This window comes from Colius striatus, chromosome 17 (genome assembly GCF_028858725.1).
Source record: "Colius striatus isolate bColStr4 chromosome 17, bColStr4.1.hap1, whole genome shotgun sequence".
NCBI lineage: Eukaryota > Metazoa > Chordata > Aves > Coliiformes > Coliidae > Colius > Colius striatus.
Genome location: NC_084775.1, coordinates 536,085 through 553,200, shown reverse-complemented (window position 1 = coordinate 553,200; position 17,116 = coordinate 536,085).

The following is a 17,116-nucleotide window of genomic DNA, read 5'->3' as shown; positions in this document are numbered from 1 at the left end:
GCATGAGCCTTTGGATGAAATGCCCCCAGCATTTTGTGAATTGGTGTTCTTGGTAGTTTATGTCAAGCATTTTCCGTGCAAAAAGAGGGAAGGCGTCACGCTTCCCCAGTCAGTTCTTCTAAATCTCATTGTAAGGTTGGAGACCACTTAAAATTAAGCTTGGATGATGTGAAATGCCTTAGTGGTTAGTAGCTTGACAGGTAATACTGTAGTTCACTAGTGTTCATTTAAGTGGAATACCACCAAGACTGTTGATCTTGCTCTATAAACTTGTGTCCAGTCTGGACTGGGCTATGGACAGTTACCATTCATAAGGATTCATTCATTCAGGATTATTCCTAATCTTTGGAGTAATAAGAGGTCATCATCTTCTGAAATGCATGTGTACAGCAGTATTTGTCATCTCTTTAGGCTGGAAAGAGGTAGGTCATCTTCAATATGAAAACGTCTCATTAACTTAAGAAACCATCAGTTGTCTTTTTTATAACGTATTTTATGCTTTCAGATTCTGCCTCTCCATGTTGTAAATGCAACAAACTACTTTGGTCGAAGAGTAGATCAGCAGAAGGACCAATATACAATTCTTGCTGAAGGAATTAATGGGTATTTTAAGCAACCTGGTAATAAGATTGCTGTTAAAAATGTGGAGAAGCTGGCATTTCATGGTTTGTGTCAGAAAACAGTTGTTCACAGGTAAAAATGTGGATTTGTTTTGGTTGAAATTATTCATGTGCACTTTTTAATACAAAGTAGTTTAGAACTTTTACTGCTAAGTTAAAGTTAACCCACCATCAAAACTAGCAAAAAAATCTCTGCTGTACAAATTGTTTTTAAAAAGCTCTCCCATGCTGCCTGTGCTGAAGGGAAGCCAGAATGGCTCCACATACACACCACTGAACCTTGTGCTGTGAAAGTTTAATCTTTTTTAGACACAAGTAGGTGAAGAAACTTTACAACTGTAATAATTCTTTGTTTCCTCTCCAACTCTGAAGGGCTCAGGTGCTAGATATTTCCCCAAAAGAGAAGGAAAATATGTTCTGTAGTGTCAAAATTAACTATATAGATGAAGGCAGAACATGTCAAGTCCAAAGTTACCAGCTGCTTCACTCACCTGCCAAGTTTCAGTGTCTGCCACCTCAGGCTGGGGACTTTGTAGAGTGACACCCATTGGTAATGAACTGGAGTGGAACCCAAAGGTACTATTTATCAGATTTTCAATGGTATGTTCTTTTATTTCTCTTTGTGTGTTATTTTCTGTAAGAAAGCAGTAATGAACTGCAAAGTTAGTTTTCAAATTTAACTCCCCATTAGTATTAACAAGAAATATCTACTATTGGGCCAGATTCTGAGAAGTCAGCTTTCTTGTTTTGTTTTCCTGCAAAATCAAGTGAGATTTATGCAATTTTTTTCTTCAATTCTTCTGAATTCAGCATCTTCTTCCAGAAAACGTTATTGCTGCTTTTGCATCTGTGGGGATTCAACGGGGGAAGGGTAGCCTCTGTAAATGAAACTGTGTTTGAGTACTGTCCCATTCAGGAAGCTCCTTCCTTAATGAGTAACAAAATCTGGTTTTATTTGTTTAATACTCGTGTCATTTTTAAGCTTGGAAGATTTGTTTCATTGCAGTTATTGTAAAGTTATGTTGGAATTCACCTCAAGTGCAGTGACTTTGTTTTTCCTTAGGTAACTAATTCTATTCATCAAAAAGTTAAAGGAGAACTACACAAAGCAAAAGTAGTACTGACCTTGGGAAACACAACTGGGATTGACCCAATGGGAGGTATAGAATTGCAGCATTACAAAATATTTGTATCTAAACTCCTTTACCAAGAGCACCTGTTCTTTTCTTTGCTTCTGTCTGTTCCAAGTTCAATTTGATTCCACACGGTATTCAGGTAATACTGTTGGATAATTTACTGTGGTGGCGTCTGACCCCTGGAACAGGTTTCTCAGAGACTGTAGAGTCTCTGTCCTTGGAAATAAGCAGAAGCAACCAGCATGTGGTCCTGGGCACATGATTCTAGGTGTCCCTGCTTGAGCAGGGAGTTTGGATGAAATTATCTCCAGAGGGCCATTCCAGCCACAGCCATTCTGTGGTAAACTGAGATAACTTCTCATGGCAATAATCTCAGGCATGGGATGAAATTGTTTTAATTATTGGTTTTCTCAGAGTCAACTCTTCAGGTTTTCCTGAAAAGAAAATATTAGTCAGTGGCATGTTTGTATTGTTCTGTCAGTTCCCTGGCCTGTAATAAAGGCACTGGCAAATATTCTTCTGGGTAAGACTGACTAGAAGGTAACAGCCCTCCATGCAATGAGTGTTTCCTCTCAGCATTCTCCTATTCTCCCAAAACCTTGTTGGTAGGAGATTCACTTAGAGGTGAGTTTTGCTTAAAGAGTTGGTTATTTTTTAATTGTCTGGACAAGTTCATCAGAAAGGCCACCCCTCCATCTCAGGATCATGACGTGCCTCTTGTGGCTGCTTGGTCCTGTCCAAGAGTACAGTTAGTTAGTGTTTTGGAATGTGTGATGCTGTTTTCCATCTGAGCATTCAGTCAATTTCAGATGAAAAATAAAGTGGAAACGGGGAATTCCTGGAAGTAATTCTCTTTAGCAGCTTCCTTTTCTATATGGCATATCTCAGCCTTTTTCTGATTGCCATGCTTTTGTTCTTGTTTAGAGTTTTTCTAACTGTGTCCCCCCAGCAGTTTTCTTCCTCTGTTTTGGTCTAGGAAGTTATTCTGTGTGGTGAGTATTTCAGCTGTAACTTGTGTAATCAGGGCTCGGATTGTTTACTTGGTTGCTCTCTTGGTTGTGTTACATGGAGTTGACTACGAGTTCCTTATGACACTATTATGATGAAAAAGATGGCAATATCTGGAGAAGAATTAAACATGGGAACGTGCCTGTTGGGACATTGGGAGAAAACCAATTCCTTACAGGTATAAATAAATGGATACATGTTTAATGTTTTACTTAGAGCAGCTTAGAGTTAGAGAGAGACTACTGATGAGTTATGGTTTCAACTTGGTGTGTTTTGTAATCCAAGGTCCGGGTTACCAGGCTTCCAGACTTGAAGATGTCAGTCAATGAATACGACGTTTGATCTGAGGTTTTGCCTACAGGTCTGGGAACTGACAATGCAGAACACAGAACACAACTTCAGAAGCTGTGCAGCCACATGAACATATTGGACATGCAGCAAACTTGGAGCCCTTGTAAGAGTTTACAAGGTTTTTTGAGCATACACTTTATGAAAAAAGAATGCTACAATTAAGGAGATGTTTTCATGATTGATATTACTGACTGTGTGTTTCATTTGAACACGGAAACAATAGTGTTTGTAATATGTCTGCTTTCCTGTGACCGTCACAGAGAAAAATACCAACTCTAGAAGATGTAAAACTAGTATTAGATGCAGGTAGCCAAGGTTATGATAAAAAGATGGAGCCCAAATTCAAACTGTGTCACCTTGTATTGTGATCTTTGGCTTTTTTGAATGCTTACCACTAGGTGCATCGCACCAGGCAGTACAGCAGAGCATATTCGTAGAATCGTAGATTGATGGGGTTTGGAAGGGACGTTCAGAGCTCATCCAGTCCAACCCCCCTGCAGAAGCAGGTCCACCTAGATCAGGTTGCATGGGAACATGTCCAGGAGGGTCCTGAAGACCTCCAAGGAAGGAGCCTCCACAACCCCTCTGGGCAGCCTGTGCCAGGGCTCCCTCACCTGAACAGGGAAATAGTTTTTTCGTATGTTTAAGTGGAACTGTTTGTGTTCCAGCTTCATCCCATCACCCCTTGTCCTGTTGCTGGCTACTATAGAAAAAAGGGATGTCCCAGCCTCCTGACACCCACCCTTGAGATATTTGTAAATATTAAGAAGATTCCCCCCCAGTCTCCTCTTTTCTAGACTAAACTCTAACTAGACTAAATTCATATTGTAATGAAAAAGAATATAACAAAAAGAAGGAAACCCAAGAAAGACAAGTGCAGGTGCTCAAAGCAGTTGCTCACTACCCGCTGACTGATGCCCAAGCTGCAGTCTGTCCTTCCCGGCACAGCATCCTACAGTATGGAGTAGCCCTTTGGCTAGTTCAGATCGGCTGTCCTCCCTTCCAGCTTGTTGTGCATTCCCTTGCTGGCACAGCAGGCTAAACTGGAAAGGACTTAAGAAAAGTGCTACTGAGCAACAACTAAACCATCATTGTGTTATCAACATCATTCTCAAACAAAATCCAAAACACAACCTTGTACCAGCTACTAGGGAGGAATTTAACTACCCCAGCCAAAACCAGGACACCTTGGCAACTTTCAGAAGTGAGGAAATATCCAGTGTAGTGGAAGCACACGTCTCACTGGGGTTTGTCTCTGGATCCTAGCACCCTTGATTTAAAGTGCTTATGAGCCAGACATCTGTAGGTGTTTTGTTCCGGCCTCCGATGAGTGGCCCCTTGTTCAGGAGGTTTTTTAGACAATTTTCAGTTTGACAATCTGTCCTTGGAAATATCATTTCAATGTCTGTGACCAAGGGTTTGTTTACTAATATTTACAAGGAAGAGAGAAGTCTCAACTGTGCTCTTTCAAAGAGTAAGTGTTGTTTCATACACAAAAAAGGTCCCTGGAGTACCAGCATGGGCCTCGCCGGGTTGTCTCAGAGCTGGGCAAGTTAGTTAAAGCTGTTGTTTCTGTGATGCCAAACGTATTTAAACCATTTCTTTAAAAATTGTCTCTTTTGTGTTCAGAAGCATGAAGGAGGATGTAGCTGGTGCAGAGAATGTGTCCAGTCCCAAGGAAGTGTTAATACAAGAAAATTCTACTGAGAACTCTGATTCTTCTACAATTACTTCTGGGAATTATCCATGTGGCAAATGTTTTCATGATTCTAAAAACTCCAAAACATGAAAGGTGCTAAAATGTCAACCTAGAGGTGATTTTAGCAAAGGCAGACTTCTCTTGAGTATACAGAATAGCACCATATAGCTCGTGTTTACAGTAAGCCACAAACACCTTATGATTAGCACCCTGGACATGTTGCCAGAGGAAGCCACCTTAATGTAAATTTTTGTCAGCTAAATCATCTCTAGCTCACATATAGTGCAGCCAAGTCCCCAGACAGCTGAGAGTCTTTGCAGCTGTCCTTTTCCTTCGCGTTCCTCAAAGATGGTATCACAGCCAGAACAAGAGTCTAAGGGTGGGTTTTTCATTGGAGCTTCTGATCCCTTGGGCTCTGCAGTTTCTTTTTACCAGAACTCATGTATATTAGTGATTTCCTGCGAGCTGCTGTTGGGCATCTGCTGCCTCAGGGCATGGGGCAGTTCTGGGCTTCTGGGTTCTGTTTCCACAGAGCGCTGGTGGAAAGAGGATTTGCTCAGTGGCTGGACTACCAGCCGTGTCCCGGATGGCTCGGCAAGTCTCTACAGAGGCAGACAGGAGCAAATCCTGCCAAGCCCAGCTGCAGTTGATGTTTTTCTGTATCTAGCAACCCTGTAAATATCCTCCCGAATAAAGTCAGATATTGTCCAAAAACACCTCTGGAAGCCAAGGGAGCTTTAGAGAAGCTTTTCCACCCCAGCATGTCCCGTGTGAAGTTGTGGCTGCCGTTGCGTCAGTTGCACTATGATACACTATGATGTATTGATGGCCTCTTTAAAACACATTGTTGAGAATGCTGTTCAGCGGGAATTAAGGCTACTGAATGCACCAGCCTAATTGGCCTTGCTGTTGGTAAAGCAGTTCACTAGCCCCAACCCTGTGAGCTACAGGGGAAGCTTCTGGCAACTCTTTGTGTTTAAAGAAGCCACCCCTGTACCTCTCCCCCTACCAAAAAACCTGGCCCAGGCAAAACTACTCTAAACCCCAACGGAAGGAGTTCAGAGGGCAGCAGGACAGAAAGAGGTGAGGGTAGGACATGGTCAACCAAACCCAGTGTGAAGAGGAGCAAAGAGCTGAGCCCACCATGTGAACCCAAGGAGCAGACAGCGCTGACCAAGAGCCCCCTCCCACTAATGGCCCTCACGGGGCCTCCTTTAGGGAATCCAAAGCCCTTTACACCACTAAAAAACACCCGACTCAGATGACAACCCGTGGGGCTCCCAACTCTGCACCACAGCTCTGCGTTTGCTCCTCCCAGACGTGCTCACACCATCCGTGAGGGAGAAGCAGCAGAGACACGGAGCCAAAGTGGCAACGTCCCGCCCCAGAAGGAAGCCAGGCCAGAGGCAGCCACCCCACAGCCCCGTGGCTCCCTCCTGAGCTGCAGCCACCGTCCCCTGCGCAGAGACGGCTCCAGCAGCAAGGCCCAAGGCAGCAGCAGGAGAGAGGGACCCGGCCCTGCCGCAGCAATTCCTGACCCGGGAGGGCTCCGGGAGCCCTTCGAGCTGCTGTCACCCCTCTCTGGGGCTGGACTCGCTCCCCTCTTCCCGGGGGGGGTTGGAGCAGGACACGAAGTTTTGGGGTGACCGAACGACCCCCGCGAGCGCGAGCGACAGTGCGAGCAGGGCACGAGCGCGGGCTCCCGTGGGGCACGCTGGGAAGCCGAGGCCCTGCCCCCTCCGCCGCACGGCGCCGCACGGCAGGACCAGGACGGTCAGTTGAACTTCTGCTGTTAACCACCCAAGTGGCTTCTGCTACATTTTTATCCCACTGCTCCCATGCCCCATTGCCCAGTGCTCTGCACAGAGAATCATGGAATCACAGCATGGTGGGGTTTGGAAGGGACCTTTAGAGCTCATCCAGTCCAACCCCCCTGCAGAAGCAGCTCCCACCTAGATCAGGTCACACAGGAATGTGTCCAGGCGGGTCTTGATGACCTCCCAGCACGGGGCATCCACACGGTCCCTGGGCAGCTTGGGCCAGGGCTCCCTCACCTCACTGTAATATAGTTTTTTCGTATGTCTCAATGGAACTTTTTGTGTTCCAGCTTCATCCCATCACACCAAAAAAGGGGATTTAGACGCTAAAACTGAGGGTTTAGACCCCAAAACCGAGGATTTAGACCCTAAACCAGGTGGTATAGACCTAAAACAAGGATTTAGACCCTAAAAACTAGACTTCAGGCCCAAAAAATGAGGATTAAGACCCTTAAACCGGAAGCTTAGACACGAAAAAGTTGATTCAGACCCTAAAACTTTGGGGTTAGACCCAAAATTGGGTCTACAAGTTGGGGTTTAGATCCCAAAAACGAGGGTTTACACTGTAAAATCTAGACTTCAGAGCCCAAAAATGAGGGTTTAGACACTAAAACAGTGGGTTTAGACCCCTAAAACGAGGATTTAGACCCTAAAACTAGGGATTTAGGTGGTATAGATCTAAAAATGAAGATTTACACCTTAAAAACTACACTTTAGGCCCCCAAAAATGAGGATTTAGACCCTAAAACTCTGGGTTTAGACCAAAAGCGATGATTTAGACCCTAAAATTAGATGTTTAGGACCCAAAACCAAGGATTTAGACCCTAACACTACAGTTTAGGCCCAAAAAATGATGATTTACACCCTAAGAGGGTGTAGACACAAAAACGAGGATTTAGACCTTAAAACAGGGGGTTTAGACCAAAACAGAGAATTTAGTCCCTAAAACTACGAGTTTTGGCATTAAAATAAGGATGTAGACCCTTAAACAGGGGATTTATACTGAAAAAGAGGATTTAGACCCTAAAACTGGTTGTTTAGACCCCCTCAAAAAAGGATTTAGACCCTAAAACCAGGGGTATAATCCTAAAAACAAGGATCCAGACCCTTAAACTGGGAGTTTACACACCAAAAAGGAGGCTTTAGACCCAAAACCAGGTGGTATAGACCTCAAAACAAGGATTTAGACCCTAAAAACTAGACTTTAGGCTAAAAAAATGAGGATTTAGACCCTAAAACTGCGGGTTTAGACCCAAAAATGAAGATTTAGACCCTAAAACAGGGAATTTAGAAGAAAAGCGGGGATTTAGGCCCTAAAACTGGGTGTTTAGACCCCAAATACAAGGATTTAGACCCTAAAACCAGGGCTTTAATCTTAAAAACTACAATCCAGACCCTAATACTGGGAGGTGCGGAGGCTCGTTGGCGCCCCGCAGCCTCCATTTCCCATCACCCCCAGCGGCTCGCTGCCGCCCAAAGCAGCAGGCGGGAGCCGCGGTGCCTGCCGGGAGTTGTAGTTGTGCGGCGGCGCCTGGCAGGAGGCTCCGTGCGGCAGCGAGGACTCGGCTTCCCAGCGTGCCCCGCGCGGAGCCCTTGCTCGTGCCCCGCTGGCGTGGGCTGCAGGAGGCTGTGGCTGTGCTGGAAGCTCATCGTGGAGCGAGCTCCTGGCAGCAGCTGGGAGCCTGTGGGGAGGTGGCCGTGCAGAGCAGGTTTGTGTCAGCGCTTGTGAGCCTGGGAGGGCCCCGGGCTGGAGCGGTCTGTCCCCGTGGGACTGTTCTCCCGGTGGGTGACCCCCGCTGGGGCAGGGTGTGAGGAGCTGCCCCCATGGCAGGCCCCAGGCTGGAGCAGTCGGTGAGGAGCTGCAGCCCGTGGGAAGGAGCCACGCTGGAGCAGTTGGGGAGGGAGTGTCTCCCGTGGGAGGGAGCCCACAGTGCAGCAGTGGGAAGCGTGAGGAGGCCTCTCCCTGAGCAGCAGCAGCGGCAAAGTCCATCTGTGATGAACTGCCCACAACCCCCATGGTCTGCACTGCTGGGGGGAAGGAAGGGGAGTCGTGGGCAGAGGAGGGGTGGGGGGAGGGGTTTTCCAGGCGCTTTTATTTCTCATCTCTCTGCTCTTATTTTATAATAATCAAACCTTTTTCTCCTGAAGTTGAGTCTGTTTTGCCTGTGACGCTCATTGCTGAGTGAGCTCTCTGTCCTTAACTCACAAGCGGTTTGTTCTATTTCTCTCTCTCTCCTGTGCAGTTGAGGAGGGGGAGTGATTTAATGACTGGGTGGCCACCAGGCTAAACCAGCACAGGGGGGTGTAAGTAGAGGGGATGCTTGTACAAGAAACAATTCCGATTCTGTTTCTGCTTCTCTTCCACTGCAGAGCTCTCTGGGCTGCAGGGACACAGCTGCCTGAGGTGAAGCACAGAGAGATGCAAAGTACTGGCAAGAAACACCAAGCATGAAAGCTCCTGGGGAGCGGGCACCGGGCATTTCTGTGGAGGGAGCCTCATCCATTCCCAGTGGGTCCTGACCGCAGGACACTGCGTCGACTTCTACCGGTGAGTAGGAGCAGGGCAGGGCCGTCCCCCCGGCACTGGCAGGGTCCCTGTCTGTGGCCCAGCCTGCCGCTGGCGTGCCAGGGATGGCGTGTGCCGGGCACGGGCCGGGCTGGTGCCGCCGCTTCCCGGCAGCCTGGGGCTGGCGCTGCCTGGAGCCCAGGGCACGCCGGGGCAGCCGTGCCCTCCGCAGCACGGCTCGCCTCTCTCCCTCGGCCAGCAGCAGGCAGGGCACTGCTGGGCTGGGCTGGGCTACAGCGCACGGCTCCGCTCCCTCTGAGCCCTCTGCTCCCCATCTGCCTTCCAGGAGACTCCCTGTGTTTCGGGTGGTGGTCGGGGTCAACCAGCTGACTCTGACGGGCCCCGAGGTGCAGGTGCGATACACCACACGTGCTGCGAAGTTTTCAGCTCTTGGCCTGAAAAACCAGACTCGAAGTCTGCAACCCAGACTCTAAGTCTGAAAAACCCAGGCCTGAAGCCTGAAACCCAGGCCTGAAGCCTGAAACCAGACTCTAAGTCTGAAACCAGGCTCAAAGCCTGAAACCAGGCTCGAAGTCTGAAACACCCAGGCTCAAAGCCTGAAAAACCCAGGCTCGAAGCCTGAACAACCAGCTCCAAGCCTACTTCATGCGGCGATCAACCCAGGGTCCGATTCTCAGCTGGGTGGGAAGAAATCAGTCCTACTCAATGTGAGTGATTGCAGAAATCTTCTTCTTTATTGAGAGCAGGCTCTAACTTATATACACAGCAGCTTCAAAGCTAGCTCAGCAACAGCAGCTAATAGATTACATTCTCATGTTCATCCTACTTGCGGTTTCTGCCATAAGCAAGCTCCCTCACATTTTCCCATCTTGTTTTTCTCCGTAGTTGTTTTCCACCTTGAGCTGTTAGCTCGATAGCTGAAAACAGCCTGACCTTGAGCTGTTAGCTCGATAGCTGAAAACAGCCTGACCTTGAGCTGTTAGCTCGATAGCTGAAAACAGCCCGACCTTGAGGGAACAGAAAGCGGCCTGCTGTCTGCGCTGACTACGTGACAGCAACTGCTTTAACCATGGCTCTGACTCTGGTCTTGATTGTGCATTAAATTCATATAACTAGAACTCAGATTGCCTTGCCCCGTCGGGCCTAACATTATACCCTGGGATCCATGTCCATTCTCCCTTAACCACTCGTCGACAAATCCCCCGTTTTGTTTTTGCACAATCAAGACTGAGTCAGTCAATGTATGCACTGCCTTCATAATACAACTATATACTATTCTAAACATTACAAGCAAAAGCAAAATAACCAAAATCCATCTTAACCCTTCTTTGATTAACATAGTCAACCAAGGTGACAACCCCCCAAAAGCTGATTGAAGCCAATTATCAAAAGGGTTATAACCCACCATAATATTCTTAGCATGAACCTTTAAATATGCCAAAGCTTTGTGAATAGATTCACTATGATCAGAAAGATTAAAACAACACATGCCTTCAAAGTCTTGGTATCCGTGCCCTTGTGCCAATAGCAAAAATCAATAGCTGCACGATCTTGCAATCAGGCATGTGTAAGGCTTTTCTGGTCTGCTAACAATTTTTCAATAACATCAGTAGTAACATTAGCTTGCTGCTCCGACCAACACACTAGCTTTTCTAACTGCCGTAAGGCCTGGGCTGCAGCCAGCCCAGGTACAAATGCTGAAGCAAATACATTCGCCGTAATGGACCACAATTGTACTTTACCATCACAATCTCCTTTTAAGTTGTGGGTGTTTCTTGTTTTCTGTAACTTGGTAATTTTTAACCAGTCCTGCTGTCGAGGAGCAAACAAAGTTAGTTTCCCTAAATAACATGGTTTCTAGATCTCTCTCTTGATCTACAGTAAATGCCTCCTCCTGAGCAATGAGGATATCATGCATACAATGATACACAAGTGCATGTCTAATACTACTTACATCACTAATCAAGCCTTCTAATGTCATTGAGGTTTGGTTACTTTGTTTGCTAAGCCAGCATCCTAATTTGCATAGCTGAGTTAATGAAGCAGATACTCTTAGATCTGGAGCAAATACACTAGTTGCTATTATTGCTGAGGGAGACCAAAGGTAACATGGTCATCACATTCACCAGTAAATGCATGCACAAATTGTTTTGGACAATGATGTTTCTAAATCATTGTGTGATTAGGCATCAAGAGCGTCAGTTGTCCCAAACTGCGTGGTCCCCTTTGTAATCTCGAGGGTATTCCAGGCCATGCCTGGTCCCCACAGATCAGAAACATTCCCTTTGGTAACTGTACAGGCACAAGACTAGACCTGGATCTTTTTGGTGAAGTATAATTGCAGCAAGATGTTGTGCTCTTATACACGCCCAGGATGGGATCCACATTCTGTCCCAAATGTTTTGGTATTGCTGGTAAAATTAAACATAACACAAAAATCCATCTTTATAGATCTCAATAATTCTAACTCCTGTGGCTCTGTTGTCATTATTGGCAACCATGAAATGATCAAATCCCAGCTGTCAACTTTGCCATTACCCTGAACTAAGGGATTTGGTTTTAATGCATTTGGTACAGGCCATTGTGCCACATCTGATGGAACTCCCACCAAACAGGTAGAAAAATAATTATCTGGAGAGGCCATTGATAAACATATTGTAGACTGAGTGATTGCTTTGGCCAGTGTAAGCCACATATTGTGCTTGGGTTGTTGAAATTGCCTAAAACCATTTACCACAATCATTTGAAGCATCAACAGTGTGACAAAATCCATTTTTTTTTTTTACTCCTGATAAAAAAAATCCTTCACCAATGAGTCTAAAACACAAACCACCTTTTAGCTTCTCAATGCCAAAATGTTCTGTTCCTGACACCTAAAACACCTCAGAAAGTTTCCACTGTAAGAAAACCAGTATTCATCATCACATTTACAGCAAAATGCACAACATCACGACCAACAGTTTCCACACTCGTTGAGGCAAGGGACTGAGGATGGAAAGGACGAGCCCAGCGGTCCGTGAGGGCCGGGGCCGGCGGTGTCGGTGCGATGTGTGTGGGGGGGCTCCGGAGACACCGACCGGGCGCGGGAAGCGGCTGCGCGGCGGCGGCTGCGGATGGAAGGGGCTGGGGGGGTCTGGCTCACTCCGTGCCGGCGCCGGCGGCGCAGCCGCTGTTACTCTCTCCCGTGTTTTCTTTGTCTCCCCTCACATGCCCGATGGTGCCCAGTCTAACACGGGGTCGCGCTCCCCCACTCTCCTCTGATCATCCTGCGCCGCACCCCGGCCCGACTCTGCCCGCTCGGCATTGCCCTGCGAGTCGTCCCAGGGGTAACTCGGCGGGCTGGGCTCGAATGGGAAGCAGCTCTCCCGCGGGGGCTCTGCTCCGAAGCCCCTTCGCCTCTCTGACTTTGTAAAAACTCTTGTGTAGAGAAGAATATTTTTCTTTTTTTCTTTTTTTTTTTTTTTGGGTTTTTTTTTTTGGTTTTTTGTTGTTTTTTTTTTTCTCTCAGCACGCCCCGCTCAGCGCCGGGCGGCACCGGGCTGGCTTTCAGTGGCGACAGGCTGTGTTTCCATGGTCTCTTGTCGCTCCAGTTTCTTTAATGCTTCCTGCAGGAGCCTGTCCATTCCCTTGTCTGTCTCCTTCAGCCTCGGTGCAAGGGTCAACGCCTGGGCTGCAGCCATGGCCATTCGCTGCTCTGCTTGCATTTCTTTTAAAGTATTTATCACGTGTCTCCAAACGAGACCTAAATTTTTACTGGTCTTACTATTGTCCTTATCACCACTAATAGTGGCTTCCCAGAGAAGGTTTCCAATTTCTCGCCACTCACCAGAAAAGGGAGGTGAGACATAATTAGTCCCGATACCAAACCGTCCAGCTGTTGGCTCGGCTGCAGTCTCAGGCACATCAAGCCGCTGAGTTACAGCAGCGGCCAAATCCTTTTCCAACTTATACTTTTTCAAACACTTAATTACTTCTCTCCACGGTTTTATCAGTTTCCAAGCAAGTCCCAAAGACAAGTCCCACATGCTCTCCACTCCTCCTCATCAAAATATTTCTCAGAGTCTTTAAAAAAGCCTTTACAATTACCATGTACAAGTAGACCAGATAAATCGGTCAATTTAAAGTCCACCCCCCACTTTTCTAACAAGCGATGTAAAAGTGAGAGTGCTGCCTCCTCATCCATGTTGTCGGATCCTCGTCTCACCGCAACCTGTAGTCACTCCCCCGGGTACAGCAACCTCTGCTTGGGATCCAGCAGGCTTCCTCCGACGACTGCCTCTGCCTCTGGATTTTCAAGTCTCAGCTCCCCGCAGGCAGGCTCCTTACCCGGTAACACCCAGTGATGGTCCCTGTTCAGGCGCCATATGCCGCGAAGTTTTCGGCGCTTGGCCTGAAAAACCAGACTCGAAATCTGCAACCCAGACTCTAAGTCTGAAACACCCAGGCTCAAAGCCTGAAAAACCCAGGCTCGAAGCCTACTTCATTCAGCGATCAACCCAGGGTCCGATTCTCAGCTGGGTGGGAAGAAATCAGTCCTACTCCATGTGAGTGATAGCAGAAATCTTCTCTTTATTGAGAGCAGGCTCTAACTTATATACACAGCAGCTTCAAAGCTAGCTCAGCAACAGCAGCTAATAGATTACATTCTTATGTTGATCCTACTTGCGGTTTCTGCGATAAGCAAGCTCCCTCACATTTTCCCATCTTGTTTTTCTCCGTAGTTGTTTTCCACCTTGAGCTGTTAGCTCGTTAGCTGAAAACAGCCCGACCTTGAAGGAGCAGAAAGCGGCCTGCTGTCTGTGCTGACTATGTGACAGCAACTGTTTTAACCATGGCTCTGACTCTGGTCTTGATTGTGCATTAAATTCATATAACTAGAACTCAGATTGCCTTGTCCCATCAGGCCTAACATTATACCCTGGGATCCATGTCCATTCTCCCTTAACCACTCCTCGACACACGCGGGCGCTGCTCCACCAGAGCTACTTCAACGTCACCAACTATGACATTGCCCTGCTGGAGCTGGACCGGCCCGTGGAGTGCAACCAGTACGTGCAGGTGGCCTGTGTGCCTCACCCCGCCGACGTGCTGGTGTCCCAGCTGAGAGACTGCTACATCGCTGGCTGGGGCCAGACCACCGCACCAAGTGAGTTCCCCTGGGGAAAGCGCTGGTGTGCCCAGGGCAAGCCTGGCACGCTGGGGAGACGGCTCGGGCTGGCGCGGAGCCCAGGCGGGAGCCAGAGTCAGGCTGCGGGGACGGGCGGCTGCAGACGGGCCTGAGCTCCCTCAGGCTGCCACGGTGCTCGGGGCTCTGGAACACCTTCCTCATCAGGCCGTGGCACCTTCTGAGAGGAGACCTTCTCAATGTTGAGAAATGCATCAAGGGCGGGTGTTTAGAGGCTGGGGCCAGGTTGTTTTGGGTGGAGGCCAGTGACAGGACGAGGGGTAACGGGCACACACTGCAACACGGGAAGTTCCCCTGGAAGAGGTGGAAAAATGTCTTTGCTGTGAGGGTGCTGGAGCCCTGCACAGACTGCCCAGGGAGGATGTGGAGGCTCCTTCTCTGCTGGTTTCCAAACCAGCCTGGACATGTTCCTGTGTCCCTTGGTCCAGGGGAACCGGCTTTAGCAGGGACTCGGGCTGGATGAGCTCTCGAGGGCCCTTCCCACCCCCACCGTTGGTTGATTCTGTGTTTCTGAGCCACGGCCCAAAGGCAGCCCCAAGGGAAAGATGGGTGCGGTGCCCCTTTGGCAAGGTGCAAAGCCAAGGCCCAGGGAAGGGCTCTGTCCAGCCAGGGGAGGGGAGGTGTCCCACAGCTGGTGGGGGCTAATTCCTTGCTGTGCTCACAGCCCACGGATCCGACGTGCTGCAGGAGGCCAAGGTGCGCCTCATCGATGGCAGGCTGTGTAACAGCTACGAGTATTACAGTATCATCCCATCACCCCTTGTCCTGTTACTATCTACTATAGAAACGAGGGATGTCCCAGCCTCCTGACATCCACCCTTTAGATATGTATAAATGTTAACAAGGTCTCCCCTCAGTCTCCTCTTCTCCAGACTAAACAGCCCCAGGTCCCACAGCCTTTCCTCATATGAAAGATGTTCCATTCCCCTGATCATCTTGGTGGCCCTGCACTGGCCTCTCTCCAGCTGTTCTCTGTCCCTCTTAAGCTGAGGAGCCCAGAACTGGCCACAGGACTCCAGATGAGGCCTCCCCAGGGAAGAGTAGAGAGGGAGAAGAACCTTGACCTGCTGCCCACACTCTCCTTGGTGCATCCCAGGATGCTTTTTCTTCACCTTCAAGGTGGAGTTTGAGTGACTTTAGTCACATAAACACACAATAACCTCCAAAGCTTATTAGGATTTGTCATGGTTTGGCCCAGCTAGCACAACAGCACCACGACAGTTTCTCGCTCGATGCCCCCATTCACCCCCACCCTCATTAAGATGGCGGAGGACCCAGTGAAATGGGAGTAAAAAGATAAGCAAGATTGTTGTGGATTGAGACAAGGGCAGGGAGGGCTCACTGCCAATTACGGTTCTGGGCAAAACAGACTCTAGTACTCGACTTAGAGAGGAAAGTAGGAAAATTTATTCTACAAGAAACAGAACAGAATAAAAGCAAAAAGGGAGTAGGATGATGAGAAAATTACAACCAGCACTTTAAGGTCTCCCTCCCCCATCCCTCCTTTCTTCCTGGGCCCAGCTCACTGCTCCCGATATCTCTACCTCCTCCCCCCGCAACGGCTCAGGGGGGCAGGGAGTGGGGGATGTGCTCAGTCTCTCACAGATGGGCTTTGCCGCTTCTGTCTTCTCAGATGAGGATGACTCCTGGCATTCTTCCCCTGCTCCAACACGGGGTTCCTCCCCCGGAACACAGTCCTTAACGAACTTCTCTGGTGTGGGTTGTTCCCAGCAGCTGCAGCTTCTGCCGATACAGGTTCCCTCACACGGGACACAGTCCTTGGTGAATATCTCTGGCGTGGATTCTTCACCGCGGTTGCAGTTTCTGCAGTTGCAAGGTCCCTCTCTCGGGACAAGGCCTCTTCTGGGCATAAGTTTAATGAGCTGCTTTGTCGTGGGTTCCCCCCCACAGTTACAGCTGTGGAGATTGGGTCCCTTCCTCAGGACAGGGCCTGCTCTGGCCACAGTGATAAAGGGCCCCTCCTTCGGGACAAGGCCTCCTCCGGCCAAAATCACTGTCCCTGGCTCGGGGCCTTTAATGAAGTGAATCGCTGCCCCTGGTCCGGGGTCAGCTTTAGCAAAATGAGTCTCTGCCCCTGATGCGGGCTCATTATCAAAATGAGTCTGTACCGCTGATGTGGGTTCTTGAATGAAATGAAAATAAATCTCAGCTTCACCAGTTCTCTCCATAGAATGCAGGGGAGTCTCTGCTCCAGCACATCTCCTCCCTTTCATCACTGACCTTGGAGTCCGCATGGTTGTTTCTCTCACTGTTCCTACTCCTTGCACCACCACCAGCCAGAAGAAGAGAAGAAGGGGCAGAAGAAAAAAAAGAAGATGGAGGAAGACACCTCCCCTTCCGGCTTCTTCTTAAAAAGTGATCGTGGAGGCGTCTAATTGGCTCAGCCCCAGAAGTGAGCCTTTTCTGAGCTGGGGACAGTTGTGAGCAACTTCTTGCAGGAGCCATCTTTGCAGCCCCTTCCCCCATACCAGAAAAGGCTGTCATGTCAAACCATGACAGGATTGGTGTAAAATTCTCTTGCCTTGCATTTAAAGCTGTGAGTTACAAAGAATTCAGGGCACAGGCTCAAGGAGTGGTGGCACCTCAGAGGCCGGTGGCCTTCAGGACAGAGGTGTATTTTGGTATTATAATGACATTATCATGAGCAAAGTGCACCCAAAGGGCAGGTTTGACAGACCATTGGCTCAGGGTACTAAAATGCTGCTTATCAGCTCTAGAGGAGCATCTCCTTCCCATGTATCGTCGCAGAGTC